The sequence below is a fragment of the Zingiber officinale genome, chromosome 7A (assembly GCF_018446385.1).
Source record: "Zingiber officinale cultivar Zhangliang chromosome 7A, Zo_v1.1, whole genome shotgun sequence".
Taxonomy (NCBI): Eukaryota; Viridiplantae; Streptophyta; class Magnoliopsida; order Zingiberales; family Zingiberaceae; genus Zingiber; species Zingiber officinale.
In genome coordinates, this window is record NC_055998.1 from 9,437,240 (window position 1) to 9,464,597 (window position 27,358).

Here is a 27,358-nt window from a genome sequence, read left to right on the forward strand (position 1 = left end):
GTGCGTGAGAAGAGAGATTATGAAATGGTAAACGCGCATGACATTCTTAGTCTTCGCCTGCTCCTTAAGTAGTCCAAATAGAAATTAGAATAGTGCAATATGAGCTATTATGGTATTCATATCATTAATTTTTAGCGAAATTTCCGATATACCATATCGATACCGAAGATTTACCCTGAACAATATGAATACCAAAATTTCGGTATACCGAATTTTTGTATACCGAAATTCCGGAGCGATACCCATTGTTTTTGGCATAAAGAAATTTTCCCTGTGGGATCACCTCAGTCATAGATATTATTGAATGAAAGATGTATAGGAGGCTCCGCACCTTTTCTTTCTTAATTGTTGCCATTCACGAGGCCAGTAGTAGGCTATGCACTATTATATTTTATAGTCGTAATGAGGTACGCTAAGCCCGTAGCAGGCTCAGAAGCAGGGAAGATCAATAAAAAAGTGGATTACCTTTGCTAGTTGCTGCTGCGGAGCTGCGGAGTGCAGAGTGCTGCGGAGCTACGGAGTGCAACTGCTGCGGAGCTGTGTAACTCGGAGTGCGGAGTGATGAGTGATGAGGAGAGGGAAAAATATATAGTAATGTGTGATGTGAGTGGAGGGCGGTGGACAGGTAAGCGGTTATTTGTGGCGACGTTATTAATCATTTTATTAGAAACTAAACCATTTCATTTGTCGAATGAAAGGAATTGCATCAACATGCTGATGCGGCTTGTTTGAACTTACATTAAAAATGAAAGTCTTTTAACCGATTCAAATAGTTTTTCAATTGATTTAGGTAATCAATTAAATGAAGAAACAGTAAACATTACCGTTCCTCCGTAAAAGCAAAAGAAAATGAAATTTTAATTGACTAAATCAATCGATTGAATTTTTAATCGATTGAAACAATCGATTAAAATTAAAAAAGAATTGTGAATCCTAAACCATTCATTTATATACATGAACACTTGTTTATTTGATTTATAAATCTTTGCAACGAGGAGCAATTTAACATCCATGTCTTTGATTAATTGTATCACTGAGCTAAGCTAGCAATTCTGATAATGAATGCAATGCAATCTCAATAGGTTTATATAGAGAAAAAGTAGGATTGAAACATTCTTCCAGCTCTGCTCTGCTATGCTCTGCTCTCATTAGGTACCGTGCGTGAGAAGAGAGATTATGAAATGGTAAACACGCATGACATCCTCAGTCTTCGCCTGCTCCTTAATCATCTGAGTAACTACTTGCTCTTATCTTACTACCTAACCAATTAAACGATTTCACCCGACACTTTGACCTTGTTGCTACCAAATACAAGACATGCACAAAGGTATTTGACTTTGTACTCCACGTCTTCTTATCTACTAGTTTACTTGGCCAACATAGAAGCAAATTAGAACTATACAATATGGGCAAGTGAATGTCTTTATAATTAATTGATTAGCTCGGATCGACTTTACTAATCCACATGCCCATTGATGTTCATCTTTGAACTATACAATATTTATAAAGATTATTTCAAACCTTATTCTCAATATATCCCTTTCCTCTAACGTATTCTGTATATCATTGCAGCAAACAACTCGATCACAATCGTTGCTACTCTTTTATATATTATTTTCAACTTAATTAATCTCCTTGTTCTCCTAAACAAATTAGCTAAGATAACAGCTAAAATTCATCTTATTATTGTTGTTCTCTTTGCTTTGTCTACCACTCGTGTAGTATGGGCATCTGATCCTAGTCCACTTCAAGACTTTTGCGTCGCCGATAACAACTCCAAAGGTTTGTATTATATATAACTTCTTCTCCCTTGGTTAATTTAATTTAGTTGTCAATCTTTCGATCGAGTGGCTCGTCTAAATTTTATTCAATAGTTCCTTGATTTACGGTGCTTGTCAATGGATTCGTTGGCAAGAGCATGGATGGCGTGAAAGCCGAAGACTTCTTCGCCTATGGCCTCGACAAGCTCGACAAAACCATAAACAAGCTAGGCTCCAACGTCCGTGCAGTCAATGTGAATACAATTCCTGGGCTCAACACCCTCGGCATCTCTATGGCTCGCATCGACTTCGGTCGTCGTGGGCTCAACCTATCCCACACTCACCCTCGCACCACTGAGATCCTCACCCATGCTAGAAGGAGAGCTCTATGTTGGTTTTGTGACATCCAACATCGGCCAAACCAACCGCCTTTTCACCAAGATTCTGAAGAAGGACGATGTGTTTGTGTTCCCTCAAGGCCTTGTTGACTTCCAATTCAACCGTGGCCATACAAGAGTTGTTGCAATCATTGCTCTAAGTAGCCAAAACGCCAGTACTATAACCATTGCCAATGCCGTTTTTGGCTCAAAAACCCCCATATATGATGAAGTTCTCGCTAAGGCATTCCGAGTTGATCAAAAGACTATTGATCGACTTCAAGCTTAGTTCTGGATGGATAACAACAATTAGCTAGATAGGAGCTAGACGTGTGTGTTTGAATATATTATCAATATCATTACTATGCATGGGTTAATTATTATTATAACCAACATAATAAGCTTACTCAATGATGTAATTTGTCGTGTAATCATTTAATTTATTTCTATAATAATGATGATAATATGAGATTTTATTTGAATAATGATAATATAAGATTTTGTCTGTAATCCAAGGTTTAATCATGCTAAGAAATTAAGACAAAAGCATCAAATTTGATTATCGTATTTGCACCTTTTAAAATACAAATTAAGTTGCAATTATACGTTTGAATATGACTTAATCAATGTAAGAGTTTATGATAAGGGATGTTACGAGTGAATCCAGATATGATATGGCAGTCAAGGTGAGATGGCAGCTAGTGGATCACTCTCAACAGGACTTTGCTCTCTGCCTAGTGTCGAGGCTTTAAGTACGAGGATGGCCGGTCCAAAGGTTCGTTGGACCCATGGGACCTAGTGCTCCATTTTTGTGCTAAGACACCTATTATATATCTGATTAGGCAATAGCCGATCGAGTTTAAGGGATGATCGCTCTACTATGAAGTCGGTTGGTAATAAAGTCGTCCAAGTGTACACAAGTCAGCACGCTCGTCTCATATATGTACAGAAGATAAATGTACAAGGCAATTCTCATATAATAGACTCTGTCAGACTTTCAAATCTCATGTTATCATATCAGGGACGATCCTCCCAATGTATAGAGGATTGACTAAAAGCACCGATTGAATCTCTTAGGACTTCGCTCCCCATTCCTCAAAAGCAAGTATCCCAATATATGGTCAGTCATAGAACCGACCGGTCCTAGGGGACGAGATAGCTGGTGATTAAGGAAGAGTTTCATTTTGCCGGTATATGAATTAAGCAAGTATCTCACCTAATTAAGCAAGTATCTCCCCATTCATTTTGCCGGAAGAGTTTAAATTTTATTCAATAGTTCCTTGATTTACAGTGCTTATCAATGGATTCGTTTGCAAGAGCATGGATGGCGTGAAAGCTGAAGACTTCTTCGCCTATGGCGTCGACAAGCCCGGCAACACCATAAACAAGCCAGGCTCCAACGTCCGTGTAGTCAATGTGAATACAATTCCTGGGCTCAACACCCTCGGCATCTCTATGGCTCGCATTGACTTCAGCCCTCGCGGACTCAACCCACCCCACACTCACCCTCACGCCACTGAGATCCTCACCCTGCTAGAAGGAGAGCTCTATGTTGGTTTTGTGACATCCAACATCGGCCAAACCAACCGCCTTTTCACCAAGATTCTGAAGAAGGGTGATGTGTTTGTGTTCCCTCAAGGCCTTGTCCACATCCAATTCAACCGTGGCCATACAAGAGCTGTTGCAATCGCTGCTCTAAATAGCCAAAACCCCGGTACCATAACCATTGCAATGCAGTTTTTGGCTCAAAAACCCCCATATATGATGAAGTTCTTGCTAAGGCATTCCGAGTAGATCAAAAGACTGTCGATCGACTTCAAGCTCAGTTCTGGATGGATAACAACAATTAGCTAGATAGGAGCTAATCGCTGCTTCCAAGTAAGTGGCGGTGCATTTATGCTCTCTCATTCAAACAAGTGATGCCCTAGTGTACCCTCTGGCATGAATTCATACAGCAAAAGTCTTTCTTTGCCATCAACACAATATCCAAGAAGTGCAACCAAGTTCCGATGTCTAACCTTTCTAAAAACATCAAACAAGATATACTTGTTTTCACAGCAATTAATGTTCCACTAAGATCCCCTTTGTAAACGATTCCAAAACTTCCCTTGCCCAATATAAAATCTTCACTGAAATTATTTGTGGCCGTTTTCAATTCTTGAATAGACATATGCAAGCTTTGAGGCTCATCAAGGTATGCATTCACACTCTTAATGCTAAGTTCAAATTTCTCCTTGCTCTTCTTCTTGAGGTGATTCAGTAAATAATTGAAATATGAAAAATTCAAAAATGAATTTAATTTATTTCCTGATTGCGAATTGTTTTATTGGAAATAATTGAATTATGTGATTGCAAGACAGACAAATGGGAGGAGAAAAAAGAAGAAGAATTTCCTGGCAATGGCAATGGCTGTAGTTCCTTTTCTGATCATATTTTCATTATCTGATTCTTGTAATTTTATGTCTTTTAATATGTTTTCTAAAGACCATGTCACTCAAGACCATCTTGTGAATTTTATGGGTTTTATTAAATTTATCAAATGATGTCTTTTTTTTTTTACAATTCATTTTATATAGATTTAGATTTAGATTTATTCTTTTTTCATAAAGGAGATGCAAATTACTAGTTTATTGGCTGTTTGTTTTATTAAATTAGATAGATTTTATAGAGGATCAAGTTTCACATTAGGGGTGGGGAAAAACAACGAAATTTTGATATACTGTCATTCCGTATCAAAATTTACTGAATTATACCGATTTTACGGTATACCAAAAAATTTGGTACAGTATTATATCGTACCGAAATTTTCGGTATCGGTATCGATATACGATTTTTAGCGAAATTTTTGATATACCGTACTGATACCAAAAATTTACCCTGAACAATATGAATAGCAGAATTTCGATATACCAAAATTCTAGTACGGTATCGGTATGAAAAATTCTTATACCATATTTTTCGGTATGGTAATGGTATTATACCGTGCCATTTTTCAAGTATTTCAGTTAGAATGTAAATTTAGTCATCTTCGTTGTCTATATCATTGGTTGTAGGAGATTGCCAGGGCTCTATTAGAGGAGAAAGTCTATTGACTATGTGGCTCATATCAGGTCTCTGGTAGGGTTCACGACATGTGCAGTGCCAAGCCAAGTCTGCAACGTCCATTAGACTCTTCTGAGTCTCATCGTCAGTTCAAGGACTCGGTCCGCCATGGAATTTAAAATTTTATTTTTCTCTTGAGTAAACTCTCTTCGAAACACTGATACAAAATTGTCATCAGCAAGGAATGACTTAGTCAATACTTTTCTTCCGATAATTATCTCCATTAATATAACACCGAATGCATAGACATCAACCTTTGCGGACACTTTTCCAGTGGTTGTTAAAATACAGAAGGTCATGTTACTAAATATTTCCATCAAAGTATTTGAGTTATGTTTATACTTTAAAAAACAAAATATCTGTTAAAAAAGTAAAACAATCCACTTACTTGCGTATTCAGGTGCAAGATATCCAAAAGTTCCTGCAACTCGAGTCGTCACAGACATTTTGTTGTGTGTAGCAAGCTTTACCAACCCAAAATCATAAACTTCGACATTCAAATCTTTGTCTAGTAGTATGTTAGCAGGTTTCAAATACCTGTGAATGAAAATCTCCTAGGCCAAATTGTGTAAATACTCAATACCTCTAGCAATATCCAAAGAAATCACTAGTCGCTGCTTCCAAGTAATTGGCGGTTCATTTCTGCTCTCCCATTCAAACAAGTGATGCCCTAGTGTACCCTCTGGCATGAATTCATACATCAAAAGTCTTTCTTGGCCATGAACATAATATCCAAGAAGTGCAACCAAGTTCCGATGTCTAACCTTTCTAAGAACATCAATCTCTGTTTTGAACTCTCATAGGCCATTTTGACCCATCAAACCAGATATACTTCTCTTCACAGCAATTAATATTACATTGAGATCCCCTTTGTAAACGATTCCAAAACCGCCCTTGCCCAATATAAAATCCTCACTGAAATTATTTGTGGTCGTTTTCAATGCTTGAATAGACATATGCAAGCTTTGAGGTTCATCAAGGTATGCATTTACACTCTCAATGCTAAGTTCAAATTTCTTCTTGTTCTTCTTCTTGAGGTGATGTAGTAAAAGTCCTACTGAACAAGCGATAAGAACCGCCACAACGATAACCACCACAGCTATAATGATACCCACAATTGACAATTTGTCCGGAGGACTAGGTGCCCCACTTGTTAGAGAAGAGCTTTCACCTCCTGAGCCAGAGATTTTATGAAGATTGGGATTTCCATCAATTTCAACCTTAATAGAGCTACGAAATTTTGGCACATTCCCACTGAGGTTGTTATTAGGGACATCTAATATTTTGAGAATACGGATCTGAGCCAAGCTATCAGGGATCGTTCCGGTGAGATTATTGTTGCTTAATAACAGCTGAATCAAGGATTTGCTGGAGAACGACGGAAGAGGGCCCTGTAACATGTTTTGGAGAGGTCCACAATCCTAAGCGAAAGGCAGGCAACGAGAGACTGCGGAACAATGCCCTTGAGGGAGTTGCCATGGACATTGAAGGATTCAAGGACCTTGAGGTTGGACAGATCATGAATCGGCCTTTGAAACTGTTGGACTAGAGCCAGGTCATGGTGAGTTGTGGCATTGCCCCAATCACATCAATTCGGTCGGAGATCTTGTCACCAGATTGCTGGTGATCAAGGAAGAGTTTCGTGAGGATGGAGCCGGCGAAGGACCTCTGGAGGGGCCCGGTGAGCTGGTTGTAAGAGAGATGGAGGATGTCGAGGTTCAACAGGGAGCCAAGGAAGTCGGGAATCAACCCTGTGAGGGAAGCATTGATGGCGGAAAAGTAGACAAGTCCAACCGCGGAAGTAATGTCCTGGGAGAGGCTCCAGGGGCGAGAGGGATATCATGTAAAGAGATCTCTTGGAGGGAGGGGAGTCTGATGAAAAATCCACTTGGGATGGAATCAAAGGCATTGGCTTGGAGGTATATCTTCTGGAGCGAGGAGAGTTTCCTGAGGCGAGGGAGAGGGCTGCAAATGTTGTTGAACTCCCGTTGAAGAGACGTGAGTGAGGTAATATTTCCAAGTGCTGGTGAAAGGCTTTCGAAGATATCGCGTTGAGCAAGATTTATTGCGATTACGCGGCCGCGGGAGCAAATAACACCATCCCAAGTGCAGGGATCTAACTGGGGCGTCCAGTTGGAAGGAACCTCATAGAGGGATTGTGTCAGTTCATACATGGCTATATCATCTGTTGGATATTGGGGCCTTAAATGGACCAAAACGATTTTGAGGAAGGAAGCCATCAATTGTTGAAAGTTGTAATTGACTTCAAAATTGAAATCTACTGTAAAATACCAGAAAATGGCGAATAATAATAAGAGAATTTTCCGGAATTTTTAGAAATTTTTCGGGAATTTTTCGGAGATCGTATGGATGAGTTACGGGGATAAAACTAGGCCCTGGGAAAGCCTGTTTAGGCTACCCCATTTAAGCGAGGAAAAGTTTTATTACTTTTCCTTTTTCTTTTTCTCTTTATTTTTCTTTCTCCTCCCGATTTTCCCTGCGTGCCGAGCCCTCACCCTCAGGCCGTTTCCCTTCCCTTCTCAAGCAAATGTGCCGCTGTCGCCCTCTCGCGTCGCCTCGGTCGCCACAGCCAGCGCCGGTGGAAGAGAGCAACGCCGATCGCCTTTCCCCCTGTCGTTGCCTCATCGCCGCAGACATCTCAGCACCGCCGAGGTCGAGCCCTAGATTGGGGAAGGTCAGGAACGCGCCGACACTCCTCTTCGATGCCGGCCATCTTTCCCCTTCTTCCCGAGACACCGTCGGCCACAGGAGCCCTAACGCCGACCCTTTTCCTCTTTCGAGCGCCGGCAGCCAACTATTTGCCCTGGCTTGGATCGCGCTGCCCTCTCCTCCACTATGTCTTTGCCGGCCTCCATGGTCTTCTTCCCGATGTCTCTGCTTCTGCCCTAGCATTGGTGTCGCCACCTCTTCCTCTTGTTTTCCGATCGCCAGCCGCCTCCTCTGTGCCAACCACCGAGTGTCACTCAACCCCTTCCTCACAGGGTTCTGTCGAGCCACAACCAGCCTCTGTTTTGCTTGCTGCCACCACCGGAGAAGAGAAAATTAGGTACAGATTTTTTTTGTACACTTCAACCAGAGATATGGGTTTTGGTAAATTAGTGCTAGAATCCCTAACTAGTTGTGTTTAGGATTTGTACGTGCCAACCGTTTCTGGTTTCCGGTAGTAGATTTCTTGCTGCCTCTGTTATTGATTAGGATTGTTGCTTGATTGCGTATCAATCTTGATTTCATGTGATCCGAACAGTGAAGTATCCAGCAAGGAGGTTGGGCTAGGTGGAGGATCTTGGTTCCGGTAGCTATTCCATCTGTAGCCATCTTGTTGTCAGTATCAACACTCCCTGCTATGGATCAACAATCACAGCCGTTGATTAAGGTAAGCTATGTGTGGAGTTTTGGTTGTATTTCTATGAGTATTTGGAGGATATGCAATTGTATCGAATTGGAGATAAATTGGATTGCTAGATAGTTAGGTTGATCAGGGTTTTACCCTAATTTAGCCTTGAGGATTTTATTTAGCTATACATTTGAGTTAGCTAAATAAAATGTATGTATATTGGTGACACAGGACCTTGACGCGAGACGCGCATCTCGACGAGGATTTATTCGGATACGATCTTTTTATTGGAGGCGGGTACCTCTTGACTTATCTTTTATGATATCGTCATTTGGATATGCATAGTACTTTATAGCTGCAAGCAATGAACATGTTTGTCTTTGGTATGTCACTGGTTGATATCCATAGCATGTTAGGTTTGTCGCTTGTTATGTATCCGTGCTGATATCTCGTGATTTGTTACCATGAGTATCTTATTGCCATGAGTACTTTATTACCATGAGTATCTTAGTTTCTAAAGTGACATACCATGCTCTACTGAGGTTAGGACTAGGTTCTGGATTTTTATTTCTGGCAAGTGTATCTAGATTATCTGATACCTAGGTTTTTATACCATACCTGACTTGTGTACCTCTATTTGTATCTCATATATGATTCATGTACCTAGACTCTGATTCTTTGATCTGTGTATATTGTTGATACATATATTATGGAAGGAGGATATGTTTAGGATCTAGGTTGTTATACCATAGAGGATCTGTATACCCTAGATTCGTGGATTGACCTACTGATACTGTGGTACCCATATTATGTATATATGGATTTTTCTATGCTGATCAGGATATTCCATACTTATTATGTTCAGGACATAGGTTTTTGATATTCTTTCTGACCTGTGTACTATAGATTTTGGTATGTGACCATCGCTTTTACAGTACCCATTTTGTATATATGGATATGGTTATGTTGATCAGTTTTTGTTATGCATAGTGACATGCATCATGATTGCATGTCGCATTGTCGGCTCCACTATGGTTGAGCCCATCGCCGGTTACATACTGCACACACCCCCACTCATGGTTTAGTGGTATATCGTGCGTGTGTGGCGGTTCTCATTGCTTGCTCCTGGTCACATGACCCAATGAGGTAGCCGCCTTCGCTTGGCTCACCGGCATTTAGTGTAGCAAAGATAGTAGCCGCAGACGGTGGACTCGCTTGCGTTGGTCGTGACTCAGGTGGTAGGCAGAGATACCTCCCGTCCATCGTGTCTGGAGTTGAGATCATTGAGCTCCCCATTTATGATTTGGGGTCACAGGACAGAGTACTCCGACAGCATCCCACTCATCAGGAGCAGTGTTACAGAGTGCACGGTTGTCACAAATCTACCCACTCGGTCTCACCATTTGTGTGTGAGATGATCGAGGGGTGACCAGACGCATCATTAGCATCATATGCATCGATGCATTTATATTCTTATGATTGTGTTTGCTGCATATATGCTGCATTTTGGTGGATGCATTTGTTTGACATGCATATAGGAGACACTGCGTATCGGTTTGATGACCCTTTAGTTCGGGATAGAGTTCCTGGTGAGTACAACTTCCTTGGTTACTTTTCAGTTTTGTATATTTACTATATATTATTCGAAGCTGATGTTTATTATTGTTAGATATATCTTACTAGGCATGTCTATTGGTATTCACGAGTTGTTGAACTCACCCCGCTGACACTATCTTTTCGTGTACCGTGTTATTTATGGTGTCACTTGGAGCATCCCGTCTGCTGGTCCCCACGTCACATCGTAAGACTTATGGTTTCACGATGTTTTGTTTGTTTTATGTATCGTTTGTTTAGTACTCTGATTTTATTTTTGGAGTGTTGACGTTGTTATGTGATATTTTGTATTTATGTTATTGGTTGTGTAAGTCTAGCCGGCTAGCAGTCTTTGTGTTTTGGTTTTGTTCCAGCCGAGTGGGCTGATGATATATATTTAACTGCGTGGTTGTGTCAGCCAGAGGCTGAATTTGATATTAATTGCGTGGTGTTTGTTTTCTTTTATTGTTATTATTCCAGCCGCATGTGGCTAAGGTATATAGTGTTTGTAGAAAAGTTTCAGATTGTCCGCCGTACAGGGGAGATGCTGCCGAAATTTCTTCGGACAGAGACTCCTCTGGGGCGTGACAATTTAGTGGTATCAGAGCAGGTATACGATAGTTGCTATGTGTTTTGGATTTTTGAGATTTATCTGATATCAATTTATTTGGTATCAGAGATCGACTTACGTGTCTTATTTTTCCGGTGTTTCAGATTTTGTGTTTTGGTCTTCTCGATGTGATTTTTTTGGATTTTGGGACCTGACAGCGACAGGACATCTCCAAGCTATAGGAGGTATGTGGTATACTGTTATCCTACATTTGTGTTAGTATATGCACTGTTGACTATTACTGTTTATGACCTGTATTAGCACTCTTTTCTGGTACCTGTCTAGTTGATATAGCATATATTTTATGTATTAGGTTAGCCACTGATGATGATCGACCTTGATAGAGATTAAGGGTTACAGTTTCTGGTGATTTATCATATCATACACTAGTAGTTTTTAGCTTATGTTATTACTAGTTGGTTAGCAGATTGAGGCACATACCAGCCTCTGCTTTTAATAGCTGGGTAGTGGATAGTATTTATATCTTTATGTTGACCTAGCCAGTAGTATACTATGTTATCTTAGTTAATTTCATCAGTAAATATTGATTTATTCTTGTTAGATCAGTCAGTAGGAGTCTGATTTACACTTATTGATTTGGGTAGTTGTATATTGATATACCTTAGTTGCTTGTGGAGGATTAAGGTATTCTTGATTAGTTAGAAGATGATTGATTTAGTTTTGTTGGTTTGATCAGTAGAGGACAATCATACTCTATTTTTAGAGGTCCGAATCTTTTGATTTTTCGTGCTTAGTTGGATATTATGAGCACATTGGAGTACATGACTGTTACTGACGTGGGAAAAGACTGAATTAGCCGTATGTCGTTGTTGGTTTGGTCAGTCTTTAGAGGATTGATTTATCCTATTCCGTGGGTACTTTAAATTTAGACTATAAGTACCTTGTAGGATAACTTAGAAGGTGGCATAGGGTTTATGTGGTAGATTGGATTAAATATGCTGATTTTGCATATCTATGAAGTGTGTATATGATTGATATGAGTTGAAGAAGTTCTATGATGGATAGTTCATTTGTGGATAGTGAGATATTCCCATCTATATATGGTTATTGTAGGTTCCTTGTGGATTACAGCTTCTTAGTTAGCTGTACGTGTCTGATTGACATATCTGGGGTATCTTGTTGATTTTTTTGTGATTTGTGAATGCACCTGGGTTTTAGTATGCCTTATTGGAAGTATACGTTGATTATACTCTTGGCATGTGTGTATATATGTCAGGTGAGTGTTGTTTGAGGTGTATTGTCGATTATACCTATATTGATATGCGCACACGGGTTCGGTATACATTGTTGGAGGTATCACGGTGATTTATACCTGTGATGTGAGTATTTTTTTTGTGTGTACTAATTGGAGGATTATGTCGATCATACATATGTTGTGTGTGCACGTGTGTCAGATGTATGGTTGGTAGCATCATGATGATTCTACCTATGTTAAATGTAGAATGTTAAATGTCTACATTATGATATTGGTTCTTTAGCCTATTAACTAATTCTCCCATTATTGGGTGACCGACCCACTAGGAGGATGATAGAGTTGACTATGGATTTGATTTGCTTACTGGATTGTGATACTCTAGGCTAACCACAGTGATCTGTGGTAGAGAGATCTCGTGCAGTCTCCAGCTAGATAGTTAGGTGCTTTGGGCACTTATGTATTGTTGTAGTAGAGCGTAGCTCCCACATGTTATGGATTATTTGTGGTGGAGCGTTGCTCCCACATATGGAGGATTTCTTGTGGTAGAGCGTTGCTCCCACTATGTGGTATTTCGTGTGATAGAGCATTGCTCTCACACTGGAGGTTCTATTCTTTGGTGATTATATATCGTTGGTGATTAGATCTGTTTATTGTTGAGGATCTTATGGTTATGAATGTCTGTGATACGGACATTATGTGGCTTGGTTTTACTATTAGTTCTTGCGGTGCCCTAGAGGTTATCATGGACCCGATGATTTGGGTATCCTTAGAATGTTTGGATCAGTTTCCATTGTCTTTGTTGACGATGTTGTGATTTATTTCGGATCCGCGGTGAGTCACGCACGCCATTTTTGCATAGTTCTGGAGATGTTTTGACGAGAACATCTATATGCGAAGTTCAGTAGTGCGTTTTGAGATTTTATTTTGTGAGATTTTTAGGACACATGATGACCAGTAGGAGTATACTGTGGTTCCACAGGAGATCGAGTTTGTTTCCGTTGGGAGTAGACGGAGTCTACAGAAGAGGCTCGCAACTTCCTTTGTTTGGCCGATATTTCCGGAGATACGTTGAGGGGTTCTCACGGATTGCTATTGCTACTTACACGCCTGACCAGAAAAAGGCGTGAAGTTCACTTGGACCGAGGATTGCAAGACCAGCTTCTAGGAGCTGAAGCGGAGACCAGTGTCGGCTCCGATTTTGGTTTTTCCTTTTGGAGAGGACGGATTCGTGCTTTATACCGACGCATCTCCACAGGATTTGGCGCTGTTCTGATGCAGCACGACACAGTAGTCTTCTATGTTTTTCGACAGTTGTAGGAGCATGAGTAGAACTACCAGTATATGACTTGTGGCTGGCCGTCATTATTTTGTGCCTTGAAGATTTGGCAGCCTTATCTATACGGTGTTACATTTGAGATTCTCACGGACCATAAGAGTCTCAAATATTTGTTCACTTGGAAAGGAACCTAATCTCCGACAGAGGGGATGGATAGAGTTCCTGAAGGATTTTGATTGTACCATTAGCTATCACTCAGGTAGAGCTAATGGGGTTGCCGATGCACTTAGCAGGAAGTTAAGAGGGACTTTAGCTTGCCACCGAGTTGTGGTCATAGACTTGATTCAAGGTTTCTCCAAGTGGGCCTTGAGGGATAAGGACAGACAGAGCTAGGTATTCTTGTTACCATGGCTGCTTAGTCGTCGATCAGGACGAGGATCCGAGAGCCCTAGGCTGCTGATCAGTATTTACAGTTTATTAGCAGCCAGATAGCTTCCGGGTAGCAGACCGAGTTTACACGAGACGAGGAGGGTGTTATACACTTCCGAGGCAGATTATGCGTACTTCAGTCTCATCTGGTCTTATAGGAGTTACTTCCGGAGGCTCATCGCTCATGATTTGCTGACCACCCAGGCGGTAGCCGTGGGTACCAAGATTTGAGGTGTTTCTATTGGTGGAAATGTCATGAAGGAAGACATCGCGGATTTTGTAGCTAGATGTCTTGTTTGTCAGCAAGTGAAGGCCGAGCATCAGAGACCTGCCGGTTTATTTTAGCAGATTCCTATTCCTGAGTGGAAATGAGAACATATTACTATGGACTCTGTGGTGGGTTTGCCGAGGACATGAAGAGGCCATGACGTAATTTGGGTAATCATTGAGCGATTAACCAAATCTGCGCACTCGTTAGCGATTCGGAAGACTGATTTCCTGGATCGATTGGTGGATCTGTTTTGCCGGGAGATCATCAGATCATGTGGTGTTCCGTTGACTATTATTTCGGATAGAGACCCCCGGTTTGACAGAGTCTGCAGCAGGCTTTGGGCACGCAGCTCTGTTTCAATACAACTTTCCATCCGCAGACAGATGGTCAGTAAGGCGGACTATTTAGACTCTAGAGGACTTGTTGAGGTCTTGTATATTGGATTTTTGGAGGCAGTTGTAATGACTATTTGCCATTGGTAGAGTTCGCCTACAACAACAGCTTTCACTCGGCTTTCCAGAGGGCACCGTTTGAAGCGTTGTATGTAGATCTTGTCGGATACCCACCCTCTGGGATGAGGTTGGGGAGGCCCAGTTGTTGGGACCTCATAGAGCTCAGCATGAGACAGAGTTGGTTCGTATTATCAGACAGAGGATGTCAGAGGTGCCGGACCGCCAGAGGAGTTATGCTGATCGAAGACTCAGACCTTTGGAGTTCTCTATTGACGACCATGTTTTCTATGAGTCTCACCCACGAAAGGGGTGAAGATTTGGCCTCAGAGGTAAGCTAGCTCCGTGATACGTTGGCTGTTTCCAGATCTTGGATGGAGCGGTAGCTTACACGCTGACACTACCGACATATTTCGTGTATCTATGCTGAGGAGATACATAGCAGACCCAGCTCATGTGTTGACAGATAATCTCAGTTCCCATCAGCCTGACATCACCTATGAGGAGGTTCTGGTACGGATTCTAGACCAGAAAGGACGTCAATGGTGGATCAAGACTATCCGGCTGGTTAAGTCGGATGACAGTATCATTTGGATGAGGAGGATTACTTGGGAGCACGAGGATATTATCCGAGCTCGATATCCCCATCTTTTCATTTGACATATGTGATTTAATTTATCGTTCAGCATTTTATACTCTTTACCTGTTTTGGTACTTGCTGATGGTAGATAACGAAATTTGGGGACCAAATTTTTTATTAGAGGGGGAGAATGTAAAATACCAGAAAATGGCGAATAATAATAAGAGAATTTTCCGGAATTTTTAGAAATTTTTCGGGAATTTTTCGGAGATCGTATGGATGAGTTACGGGGATAAAACTGGGCCCTGGGAAAGCCTGTTTAGGCTACCCCATTTAAGCGAGGAAAAGTTTTATTACTTTTCCTTTTTCTTTTTCTCTTTATTTTTCTTTCTCCTCCCGATTTTCCCTGCGTGCCGAGCCCTCACCCTCAGGCCGTTTCCCTTCCCTTCTCAAGCAGACGTGCCGCTGTCGCCCTCTCGCGTCGCCTCGGTCGCCACAGCCAGCGCCGGTGGAAGAGAGCAACGCCGATAGCCTTTCCCCCTGTCGTTGCCTCATTGCCGCAGACATCTCAGCACCGCCGAGGTCGAGCCCTAGATTAGGGAAGGTCAGGAACGCTCCGACACTCCTCTTCGATGCCGGCCATCTTTCCCCTTCTTCCCGAGACACCGTCGGCCACAGGAGCCCTAACGCCGACCCTTTTCCTCTTTCGAGCGCCGGCAGCCAACTATTTGCCCTGGCTTGGATCGCGCTGCCCTCTCCTCCACTATGTCTTTGCCGGCCTCCATGGTCTTCTTCCCGATGTCTCTGCTTCTGCCCTAGCATTGGTGTCGCCACCTCTTCCTCTTGTTTTCCGATCGCCAGCCGCCTCCTCTGTGCCAACCACCGAGTGTCACTCAACCCCTTCCTCACAGGGTTCTGTCGAGCCACAACCAGCCTCTGTTTTGCTTGCTGCCACCACCGGAGAAGAGAAAATTAGGTACAGATTTTTTTTGTACACTTCAACCAGAGATATGGGTTTTGGTAAATTAGTGCTAGAATCCCTAACTAGTTGTGTTTAGGATTTGTACGTGCCAACCGTTTCTGGTTTCCGGTAGTAGATTTCTTGCTGCCTCTGTTGTTGATTAGGATTGTTGCTTGATTGCGTATCAATCTTGATTTCATGTGATCCGAACAGTGAAGTATCCAGCAAGGAGGTTGGGCTAGGTGGAGGATCTTGGTTCCGGTAGCTATTCCATCTGTAGCCATCTTGTTGTCAGTATCAACACTCCCTGCTATGGATCAACAATCACAGCCGTTGATTAAGGTAAGCTATGTGTGGAGTTTTGGTTGTATTTCTATGAGTATTTGGAGGATATGCAATTGTATCGAATTGGAGATAAATTGGATTGCTAGATAGTTAGGTTGATCAGGGTTTTACCCTAATTTAGCCTTGAGGATTTTATTTAGCTATACATTTGAGTTAGCTAAATAAAATGTATGTATATTGGTGACACAGGACCTTGACGCGAGACGCGCATCTCGACGAGGATTTATTCGGATACGATCTTTTTATTGGAGGCGGGTACCTCTTGACTTATCTTTTATGATATCGTCATTTGGATATGCATAGTACTTTATAGTTGCAAGCAATGAACATGTTTGTCTTTGGTATGTCACTGGTTGATATCCATAGCATGTTAGGTTTGTCGCTTGTTATGTATCCGTGCTGATATCTCGTGATTTGTTACCATGAGTATCTTATTGCCATGAGTACTTTATTACCATGAGTATCTTAGTTTCTAAAGTGACATACCATGCTCTACTGAGGTTAGGACTAGGTTCTGGATTTTTATTTCTGGCAGGTGTATCTAGATTATCTGATACCTAGGTTTTTATACCATACCTGACTTGTGTACCTCTATTTGTATCTCATATATGATTCGTGTACCTAGACTCTGATTCTTTGATCTGTGTATATTGTTGGTACATATGTTATGGAAGGAGGATATGTTTAGGATCTAGGTTGTTATACCATAGAGGATCTGTATACCCTAGATTCGTGGATTGACCTACTGATACTGTGGTACCCATATTATGTATATATGGATTTTTCTATGCTGATCAGGATATTCCATACTTATTATGTTCAGGACATAGGTTTTTGATATTCTATCTGACCTGTGTACTATAGATTTTGGTATGTGACCATCGCTTTTACAGTACCCATTTTGTATATATGGATATGGTTATGTTGATCAGTTTTTGTTATGCATAGTGACATGCATCATGATTGCATCTGTGCGATTGTCGGCCCCACTATGGTTGAGCCCATCGCCCGACATGTACCGCACACACCCCACTCATGGTTTAGTGGTATATCGTGTGTGTGGCGGTTATTGCTCCGCTGGTCACATGACCAATGAGGTAGCCGCCGGGCCTGCCTGCTTGCTCACCGGCATTTAGTGTAGCAACAGTAGTAGCCGACGGTGGACTCGCTTTGGCTCCGCTGGTCGTGACTCGGTAGCCAGAGATACCTCCCGCTATCGTGTCCGAGTTGAGAGCATTGAGCTCCCCATTTATGATTTGGGGTCACAGGAGTACTCCGACAAGATCCCGCCCACTCGGTCACCATCGAGCAGTGACGAGAGTGCACGTTGTCACAATACCCACTCGGTCTCACCATTTGTGTGAGATGATCGTCAGGGGTGACCAGGACGCATCATTAGCATCATATGCATTGATGCATTTATATTCTTATGATTGTATTTGCTGCACTTATATGCTGCATTTTGGTGGATGCATTTGTTTGACATGCATACAGGAGACATACTACGTATCGGTTTGATGACCCTTTAGTTCAGGATAGGAGTTCCTGGTGAGTACAGCTTCCTTGGTTACTTTTCAGTTTTGTATATTTACTATATATTATTCGGAAGCTGTATTCCATGTTTATTACTGTTAGATATATCTTACTAGGCATGTCTATTGGTATTCGCTGAGTTGTTGAACTCACCCCCGTTGACACTATCTTTTTCAGGTACCAGGTTATTTATGGTGTTGCTTGGAGCATCCTGTCTGCTGGTCCCCACGTCACATCAGAAGACTTATCGGTTTCACGTATGTTTTGTTTGTTTTATGTATCAGTTTGTTTAGGTCTGTACTCTGGTTTTATTTTTGGAGTGTTGACGTTGTTATGTGGTATTTTGTATTTATGTTACTGGTTGTGTAAGTCTAGCCGGCTAGCAGTCTTTGTGTTTTGGTTTTGTTCCAGCCGAGTGGGCTGATGATATATATTTAACTGCGTGGTTGTGTCAGCCAGAGGCTGAATTTGATATTAACTGCGTGGTGTTTGTTTTCTTTTATTGTTATTATTCCAGCCGCATGTGGCTGAGGTATATAGTGTTTGTAGAAAAGTTTCAGATTGTCCGCCGTACAGGGGAGATGCTGCCGAAATTTCTTCGGACAGAGACTCCTCTGGGGAGTGACATCTACGATTCGCGTAGATAGATTTAGACTATTAATTTGCTCAAAACCGATTAAGGGTGAATGAGAAATTAATGTTTAATATCGGCCCAAAATAACATTTATTATTCATTAATAAAGTGCATGGGAGAATAGTCCCACATCGGAAATTCTCGATGTGTGTTCTCTACTTATTAATGAAGATGTGTTAATGGAGTTAACACAAAAATAAAAGGACAGGTGCTCCCTTAGCCCAGGGCGAGCAGGTGCTCGCACCTGTGAGCCCGCCACCCGCCACGTGCGCACGTGCGCAATGGGCGTTTTGTAGGCACACTTTGCACTTCTCACGTACGCATCGTCGCGAGGAGCTTAAATTTATGCTCCAGGTGACATTGCAGTGCCTACGTGGCACTCGGGTGACGTGTCAGGCTCGTACCTGACGTGGCAGTACCTATGCGGCATCCTCATGGACAAAGGGAGATGACTGGACAGTTGACTTCGGGAATGGATGGCTACCATTGATCAACGTTGATCAAATAGGTGTGATGGATCGCTTGTGATGCGATCTAGAGCGTTGGATCGCAAAGAGTAACGATCTGACGGCTTGGGATGAGACTTGATCTGAAGCATCGAATCAATGGATCCAGATCCGATGGCCGATGACATTAGGCGGGATCTGAGGGTCACAACTCCTCAGATCTGATGGATGAGATTGAAGTGGGCTTGGTGAAGGGTTACAACCCTTCAGAATGGATGATCTAGATCGATCCAGCCCAAGGAACACATCCAAGGAACACATCCACTCACCCAAAGGACACTCAACCTCTTCTTTCAGTATAAATAAAACCCTCCAGATGATGGAATATTCACTCAATACTCTCTTCTCTTCCTCAAGCATTCATTTCATCTTGTGCATTCAAGAGTCCAAGAAGTCTACTAGAAGGTTCGCTGGTCTCGGAAGTCGGAGTGCTACGATTCCGAGACGTTCGTCGTCGTTGTATCTTGGGAACGAATTGCAACAATCCGTTAAGCACCGTAGCGGAGCAATATCGTTTACGGAGATAGTGTCGAACACTAGCCTCAACGATCAGTTTGTATACTCCAGAAGCTACCCGGGATTAACAGTCATACACGATATTTCGTGCAAATTGATATGGCTACCAACGACATTCAGACGGCCGTTCCGACCGTCGTTCCGACCGCCATTCCGACAACCATTCTGCACGGAGAAAAGCTGGAGAAATTCACCGGAACCGACTTCAAAAGATGGCAGCAGAAGATGCTGTTTTATCTAACAACGCTAAACCTTGTACGATTTTTGCACGAAGACACGCCAGCCGCTACGGAAGGTAGTAAGGCTGCTAGCGATGCGTGGTCTCACGGAGATTTTCTGTGCCGCAATTATATACTCAACGCCTTGGACAACATGTTATATAACGTATATTGTTCTCTGGAGACGGCGAAATCTTTGTGGGAATCCCTTGAGAAGAAATACAAGACCGAAAATGCTGGATTGAAGAAATTCATCGTCGGTCGGTTTCTGGATTTCAAGATGGTGGACTCAAAAAGCGTCTCATCTCAAGTCCAAGATATGCAATTAATACTGCATGATCTGGACGCCGAAGGCATGAAGCTGAACGAGACATTCGCAGTTGCTGCTGTAATTGAGAAGCTCCCTCCGTCATGGAAGGATTTCAAGAATTACCTAAAGCACAAGCAAAAGGAGATAGGGCTGCAAGACCTGATCCTGAGGCTACGAATAGAGGAGGATAATCGAAAGTTATCCGACTCCAGAGGAACCAAGCGGACTATAGACGAAATGTCCAACTTGGTCGAGCCGAACGCTAAAAAGCCGAAGCAGTTCAAAAAGAAGACTCAAGCAAAGAAGTTCAAAGGCTCCTGCTACAACTGTGGAAAGGCAGGACACCTGTCCAAGGACTGCAGACGCCCAAAGAAGCCAACCAAGGGGCCAAAAGATGCTGCGAATCATGTCGCAACCTCTCTTGAGGACTTGGATCTCACTGCGGTTGTATTTGAAGCCAACTTGGTGGATACCAACCTGAAGCAGTGGTTCATTGATACTGGAGCAACTCGTCATATCTGTTCCGATAAGGCGATGTTCTCCAAGTATACTCCGATAAATGGCAGGAAGCTCTATATGGGTAATTCCACGACGTCGCCAATTGTTGGACTCGGAAAGGTTGTTCTGAAGATGACGTCCGGAAAGGAGCTAACACTCATTGATGTACTCCATGTTCCCGACATCAGTAAGAACCTAGTTTCTGGAGCGGCATTGGTCAAGGCCGGATTTAGGCTAGTGTTCCAGTCAGACAACTTTGTACTTACGAAGAATGGTGTCTTCGTAGGAAAGGGGTACCTAGAAAAGGGTCTATTCAAAATGGTTGTAATGCCTGTACTCCGAAATTTTGATGGTAATAAAATAAATGCTTCCAGCTATGTTGTTGAGTGTTTTAATTTATGGCATGATCGAATCTGACATGTGCATAATAATACTCTCAAACGTCTCGTCAAATTAAATTTATTACCAAACGTCAATGTTGACGGAATACACAAATGTGAAGTGTGCGTGGAAGCGAAAATGACGAAACTACCTTTTCATTCGGTGGAAAGGACAACAACTCCTCTAGAGTTGATACATAGTGATCTATGTGACTTGAAATTTGTGCAAACTAGAGGAGGTAAAAAAATATTTTATTACTTTTATCGATGACTGCTCAAAGTTCTGTTATGTCTTTCTTTTAAGAAGTAAAGACGAAGCCCTAGAGGCGTTCAAAACCTATAAAACAGAAGTTGAAAACCAACTTGACAAAGGAATTAAAATAATTCGAAGCGATAGAGGTGGAGAATATGGTGCACCGTTTGATAAATTTTATACAGAATCTGGCATTATCCATCAAACAACGACGCCTTACTCACCTCAATCAAACGGTGTCGCCGAACGTAAAAATCAGACACTAAAAGAAATGATGAATGCCTTGTTAATAAATTCAGGCTTACCTCAAAACTTGTGGGGGGAAGCAATATTATCGGCAAATCACATTCTCAACAGAATCCCTCATAAGAAAAATGAGAAAACTCCATATGAACTATGGAAAGGCCGCGAGCCATCGTACAAATACCTGAAAGTGTGGGGGTGCTTGGCAAAGGTCGAAGTACCTAAACCAAAGTAAGTAAAGATCGGACCTAAAACGTTCGATGCGGTATTTGTCGGATATTCCCATAATAGTAGAGCATATCGTTTCCTAGTTCACAAATCAGACATTCCTGATATACATGTGGGAACAACCATAGAATCTCGGAATGCGATATTCTTTGAAAATGTGTTCCCAAATAAAAAGGGAAACGTTGAAAGTGATAACAACGGAAGTTCAAACAAAAATGACGTTACCGAACTTAGCTGTTATAAAAGGACTATTGACGATCAAAGTGAAGAGCCACATCGTAGCAAACGGGCTAGAGTTGAGAAATCGTTCGGGCCAGATTTCATGACTTTCATGTCAGAAATGGAACCAAGAACATTAAGTGAAGCTCTCTCTAGACCCGATGCTCCAATGTGGAAAGAAGCTGTCAATAGTGAAATTGAGTCTATCATGAATAATCATATTTGGGAATTAGTAGACCTTCCTTCTGGTAATAAACCATTAGGTTGTAAGTGGATACTAAAACGTAAGTATAAAGCTGATGGATCAATTGACAAGTATAAGGCCAGACTTGTAGCCAAGGGGTACAAGCAAGAGGAAGGCCTTAATTACTTCGATACATACTCACCAGTGACAAGGATTACGTCCATACGAGTGCTAATAGCCATTGCAGCACTGTATGACCTTGAAATACATCAAATGGACGTTAAGACTGCGTTCTTAAATGGTGAGTTGGAAGAAGAAATTTATATGGAGCAACCCGAAGGGTTCATCGCTCCTGGAAATGAGAAAAAGGTGTGTCGACTTGTTAAGTCGTTGTACGGACTTAAGCAAGCGCCTAAACAATGACACGAAAAATTTGACAAAGTAATGCTGTCAAACGAATTCAGAATAAATGAATGTGACAAATGCATTTATGTCAAAAACACACCTGAAGGCTATGTAATTGTCTGTCTATACATAGACGACATGCTAATAATGGGCAGTAATCATGATGTAATCATGACTACAAAGAAAATGTTGACCAGAAATTTTTATGGGTCAAGCAGATGTTATATTGGGAATTAAAATTCTCAGGACATCAGAAGGGATAGTTTTAACACAATCCCATTATGTAGAATCTGTATTGAAAAAATTCAATGCGTACGATTTCTCTACAGTGAAAACACCTATGGATTTAAGTCAACACTTAGCGAAAAATCATGGTGAGACCATATCGCAGTTGGAATATTCTCGGATAATAGGCAGTTTAATGTATCTCACAAACTGCACACATCCAGATATTGCCTGTACGGTCAACAAACTGAGTCGTTTTACGAGTAATCCAAACGACACCCATTGGAAAGCATTGATGTGAGTTCTCAGATATTTGAAATATACTATGAACTATGGATTATATTATGGAAAATATCCCGCTGTGTTGGAAGGATATTGTGATGCTAATTGGACATCAGATACAAAAGACTCCAAATCCACTAGTGGATATGTATTCACGATCGGTGGGGGAGCAGTATCTTGGAAATCCACTAAGCAGACTTGCATTGCTCGGTCAACTATGGAATCCGAGTTTATAGCACTAGACAAAGCAGCTGAGGAAGCTGAATGGCTGCGGAATTTCTTGGAAGATATTCCGAGCTGGATGAAACCTGTGCTTGCCGTACTAATCCACTGTGATAGTCAATCGGCGATTGGAAGGGCACAGAGTAATATGTATAATGGGAAGTCACGACATATACGTCGTAGACATAATACCATTAGGCAGTTGATCTCGAATGGAGTGATTGCAATTGACTATGTTAAGTCCAAAGATAATTTGACAGATCCTCTAACGAAGGGGTTGAGTTAAGATCAAGTATACTGCTCATCAAGAGGAATGAGATTAAAAATCTACAACTGAAAACAACTGTAGCGGTAACCCAACCTTGTTGACTGGAGATCCCAAGATCTTGGTTCAATGGGACAACGAAGTTACAGAAGTTGTGGTCCAGCACATTAGATAGTTTATCTCTATCCCAATCCTAGGATGAATTTGTGCTGTCCTACCTCATGTAGTGAGGTTAAGCTTATTCTTTTAGTGACTTCTATACCTGATAAGGTGGAGTATGGTAGGATACTCTTGATAGAAGTGTCACCTATGTGAGTGTGAAGACAGGCCGCTTCAATGAAACACTCATGAATCCAAGATGGTATCCATGGCCGAAACGGAACTAACCATGAGAACCTAAAGTAGGTGAGATAGATCTCTGTGTGGGTGTTATTGTCTAAGTATACACCAACAGCTGAGCAGTTCAAGACATCACGTTCACAGCCTAGTATACTCGATAGCATTTCACTACGGAAGGTTCAAAGCCACAAGCTACCTCTCCCGATGCAGTGACTTATCGATTGGACTCTTGTAAAGTGTCAGCATGCATACACGCATTGCATTAATTTCCATTCATGTGGGGGATTGTTGGATATTGGGGCCTTAAATGGACCAAAACGATTTTGAGGAAGGAAGCCATCAATTGTTGAAAGTCGTAATTGACTTCAAAATTGAAATCTACGATTCGCGTAGATAGATTTAGACTATTAATTTGCTCAAAACCGATTAAGGGTGAATGAGAAATTAATGTTTAAAATCGGCCTAAAATAACATTTATTATTCATTAATAAAGTGCATGGGAGAATAGTCCCACATCGAAAATTCTCGATGTGTGTTCTCTACTTATTAATAAAGATGTGTTAATGGAGTTAACACAAAAATAAATGGATAGGTGCTCCCTTAGCCCAGGGCGAGCAGGTGCTCGCATCTGTGAGCCCGCCACCCGCCACGTGCGCAATGGGCGCTTTGTAGGCGCACTTTGCACTTTGCACTTTGCACTTTGCACTTTGCACTTTGCACTTTGCACTTTGCACTTTGCGAGGAGCATTGAGGAGCTTAAATTTATGCTCCAGGTGACATTGCAGTGCCTACGTGGCACTCGGGTGACGTGTCAGGCTCGTACCTGATGTGGCAGTACCTATGCGGCATCCTCGTGGGCAAAGGGAGATGACTGGATAGTTGACTTAGGGAATGGATGACTACCATTGATCAACGTTGATCAAATAGGTGTGATGGATCGCTTGTGATGCGATCTAGAGCGTTGGATCGCAAAGAGTAACGATCTGACGGCTTGGGATGAGACTTGATTTGAAGCATCGAATCAATGGATCCAGATCCGATGGTCGATGACAATAGGCGGGATCTAAGGGTCACAACTCCTCAGATCTGATGGATGAGATTGAAGTGGGCTTGGTGAAGGGTTACAACCCTTCAGAATGGATGATCTAGATCGATCCAGCCCAAGGAACACATCCACTCACCCAAAGGACACTCAACCTCTTCTTTCAGTATAAATAGAACCCTCCAGATGATGGAATATTCACTCAATCCTCTCTTCTCTTCCTCAAGCATTCATCTCATCTTGTGCATTCAAGAGTCCAAGAAGTCTACTAGAAGGTTCGCTGGTCTCGGAAGTCGGAGTGCTACGATTCCGAGACGTTCGTCGTCGTTGTATCTTGGGAACGAATTGCAACAATCCGTTAAGCACCGTAGCGGAGCAATATCGTTTACGGAGATAGTGTCGAATACTAGCCTCGACGATCAGTTTACATACTCCAGAAGCTACCTGGGAATAACATCATCTGGATTTTCACCACGACATTGACAGCATAGATCTATCACAACTAAATAGAAGAGGAAAAAGAAGATGAAGGTGGCATAGGGAGTTCAATTCCTCGTCTCAACCATCATTCTCCTATACAATCTAATGAGGGGGTTGAGAGAAGAGCTAGTATATTAATTCGCAACAATATAATATAATATAATTTATAAAGTAAAAAAATATAAAATCTAATATTCAAAATTTTCAACTCTAACGTCTTTAATATTGTATTCTTCTAATTGATTCTAAATCTTTTAAAAAAAATCTATGCAAGTAGATATAGCGATTTACTAATAAAAATAATTAAAAAATAACTAACAATCTAAATTTAAACATTATAAATTCTCAAGCTATCTAATATCAAAGATAAGACTCATGCCTATTGCTTAATTACATAATAGCCTTCAAATGATCAACAATATTGGTCACTGCTTATGAATGTACAAATTAGGAGGAGAAATATTCAATCTTAATGCAAGGAATAATATTTAGGGGAAAAGTATGGAGTTTTGAATATCAAAATATTTTGTAATTCAAATTACACAGTATGTTTAAATATCCTTATATTCAAAATTAAATTTTTTAAATTTTTTTCCTAGAATTCCTATAATCTTTTTATAAAAAAACCATAATAATTGTATTAGAAGGCCTCGTCATCTTTGCCCGTTACTTGAGATTTGTCAATATATAAAAATAAAATATAAATTTAAAATAAAAAATTGAAATATGGAAAATTCGAGAATGATTTTAATTTATTTACTGATTACGAATTATCTTATTGGGACAGTTGAATTATGTGATCGCAAGATAGTCAAACGAGAGGAGAAAAAAAAGAGGAATTTTCTAGCAATGACAATGACTGTAATTCCTTTTCTGATCATATTTTTATTATCCGACTCTTGTAATTTTATGCCTTTTTATTATGTTTTCTAAAGACCTAGTCACTGACCATCTTGTGAATTTTACATGTTTTAATAAATTTATCAGATAATATCACTTTTTTTTACAATTCATTTTATATAGATTTAGATTTATTATTTTTTCATAAAGGAAATGCAACTTACTGATTTATTAGTCGTTTGTTTTATTGAATTAGTTAGATTTTATAGAGGATCAAGCTTCACATTAGGGGTGGGGGAAAATATCAAAATTTCGGTATACCGCATATGTCGTATCGAAATTTATCGAATGATACCGATTTTATGATATACCAAAAATTTTGTTACGATATTATACCGTACCGAAATTTTTGGAATTGGTATCGAAATACGATTTTAAGTGAAATTTAATTTCGATATACCGTACCGATATCAAAAATTTACCCTAAACAATATGAATACTAAAATTTCGGTATACCAAAATTCCGTATACCGAAATTCTGGTACGGTATCGGTATAAATAATTTTTATACTGTATTTTTTGGTATGGTAACGATATGTGGGTTGATGGTTCGGTACACCGTACCGAACCACCCCTAAGAACTAATAGGAATGCTCAGATACTCGTATTTTATAGAAGGTATCTTATAAATAATTAGATAATCAGTTGTTAAGGTTAGTGAGGTAGATATATTCATTAGTCTGTGAAGATATATAAATAGGAAACGATCGGAGATGGATTACTAGGGATCACTCAATATGTGAAATGGGAAAGAAAACATATTATACTTATACTGGGTTGCTTGAGAATAGGTACCCCAAATACGTACAAGGTTGCTCTCTTGTAGAAATAGGTAACCGTTGGAGAGATACCCATTGTTTAAGGCATAAAGAAATTCTCACCGTGGGATCACCTCAGTCATAGATATAATTGAATGAAAGATGCATATGAGGCTCCGCACCTTTTCTATCTTAATTGTTATCATTCACGAGGCTAGCAGCAGACTATGCACTATTATATTTTATAGTCGTAATGAGATAGGCTAAGCCCGTAACAGGCTCAGTAGCAGGGAAGATCAATAAAAAAGTGGATTACCTTTGCTAGTTGCTGCTGCGGAGCGTAGAGTGCTGCAGAGCTGCGGAGTGCGACTGCTGTGGAGTTGTGCAACTCGGA

At 41.0% G+C, this 27,358-nt stretch overlaps 2 pseudogenes; both read left to right on the top strand.

Moving 5' to 3' along the window:
- Window positions 1-311: 311 nt before the first annotated feature.
- On the top strand, window positions 312-2,426 carry LOC121999187 (annotated as a pseudogene).
- A 1,031-nt stretch (window positions 2,427-3,457) lies between these two features.
- Window positions 3,458-3,987, top strand: LOC121999188 (annotated as a pseudogene).
- The last annotated feature ends 23,371 nt before the right edge of the window (window positions 3,988-27,358 follow it).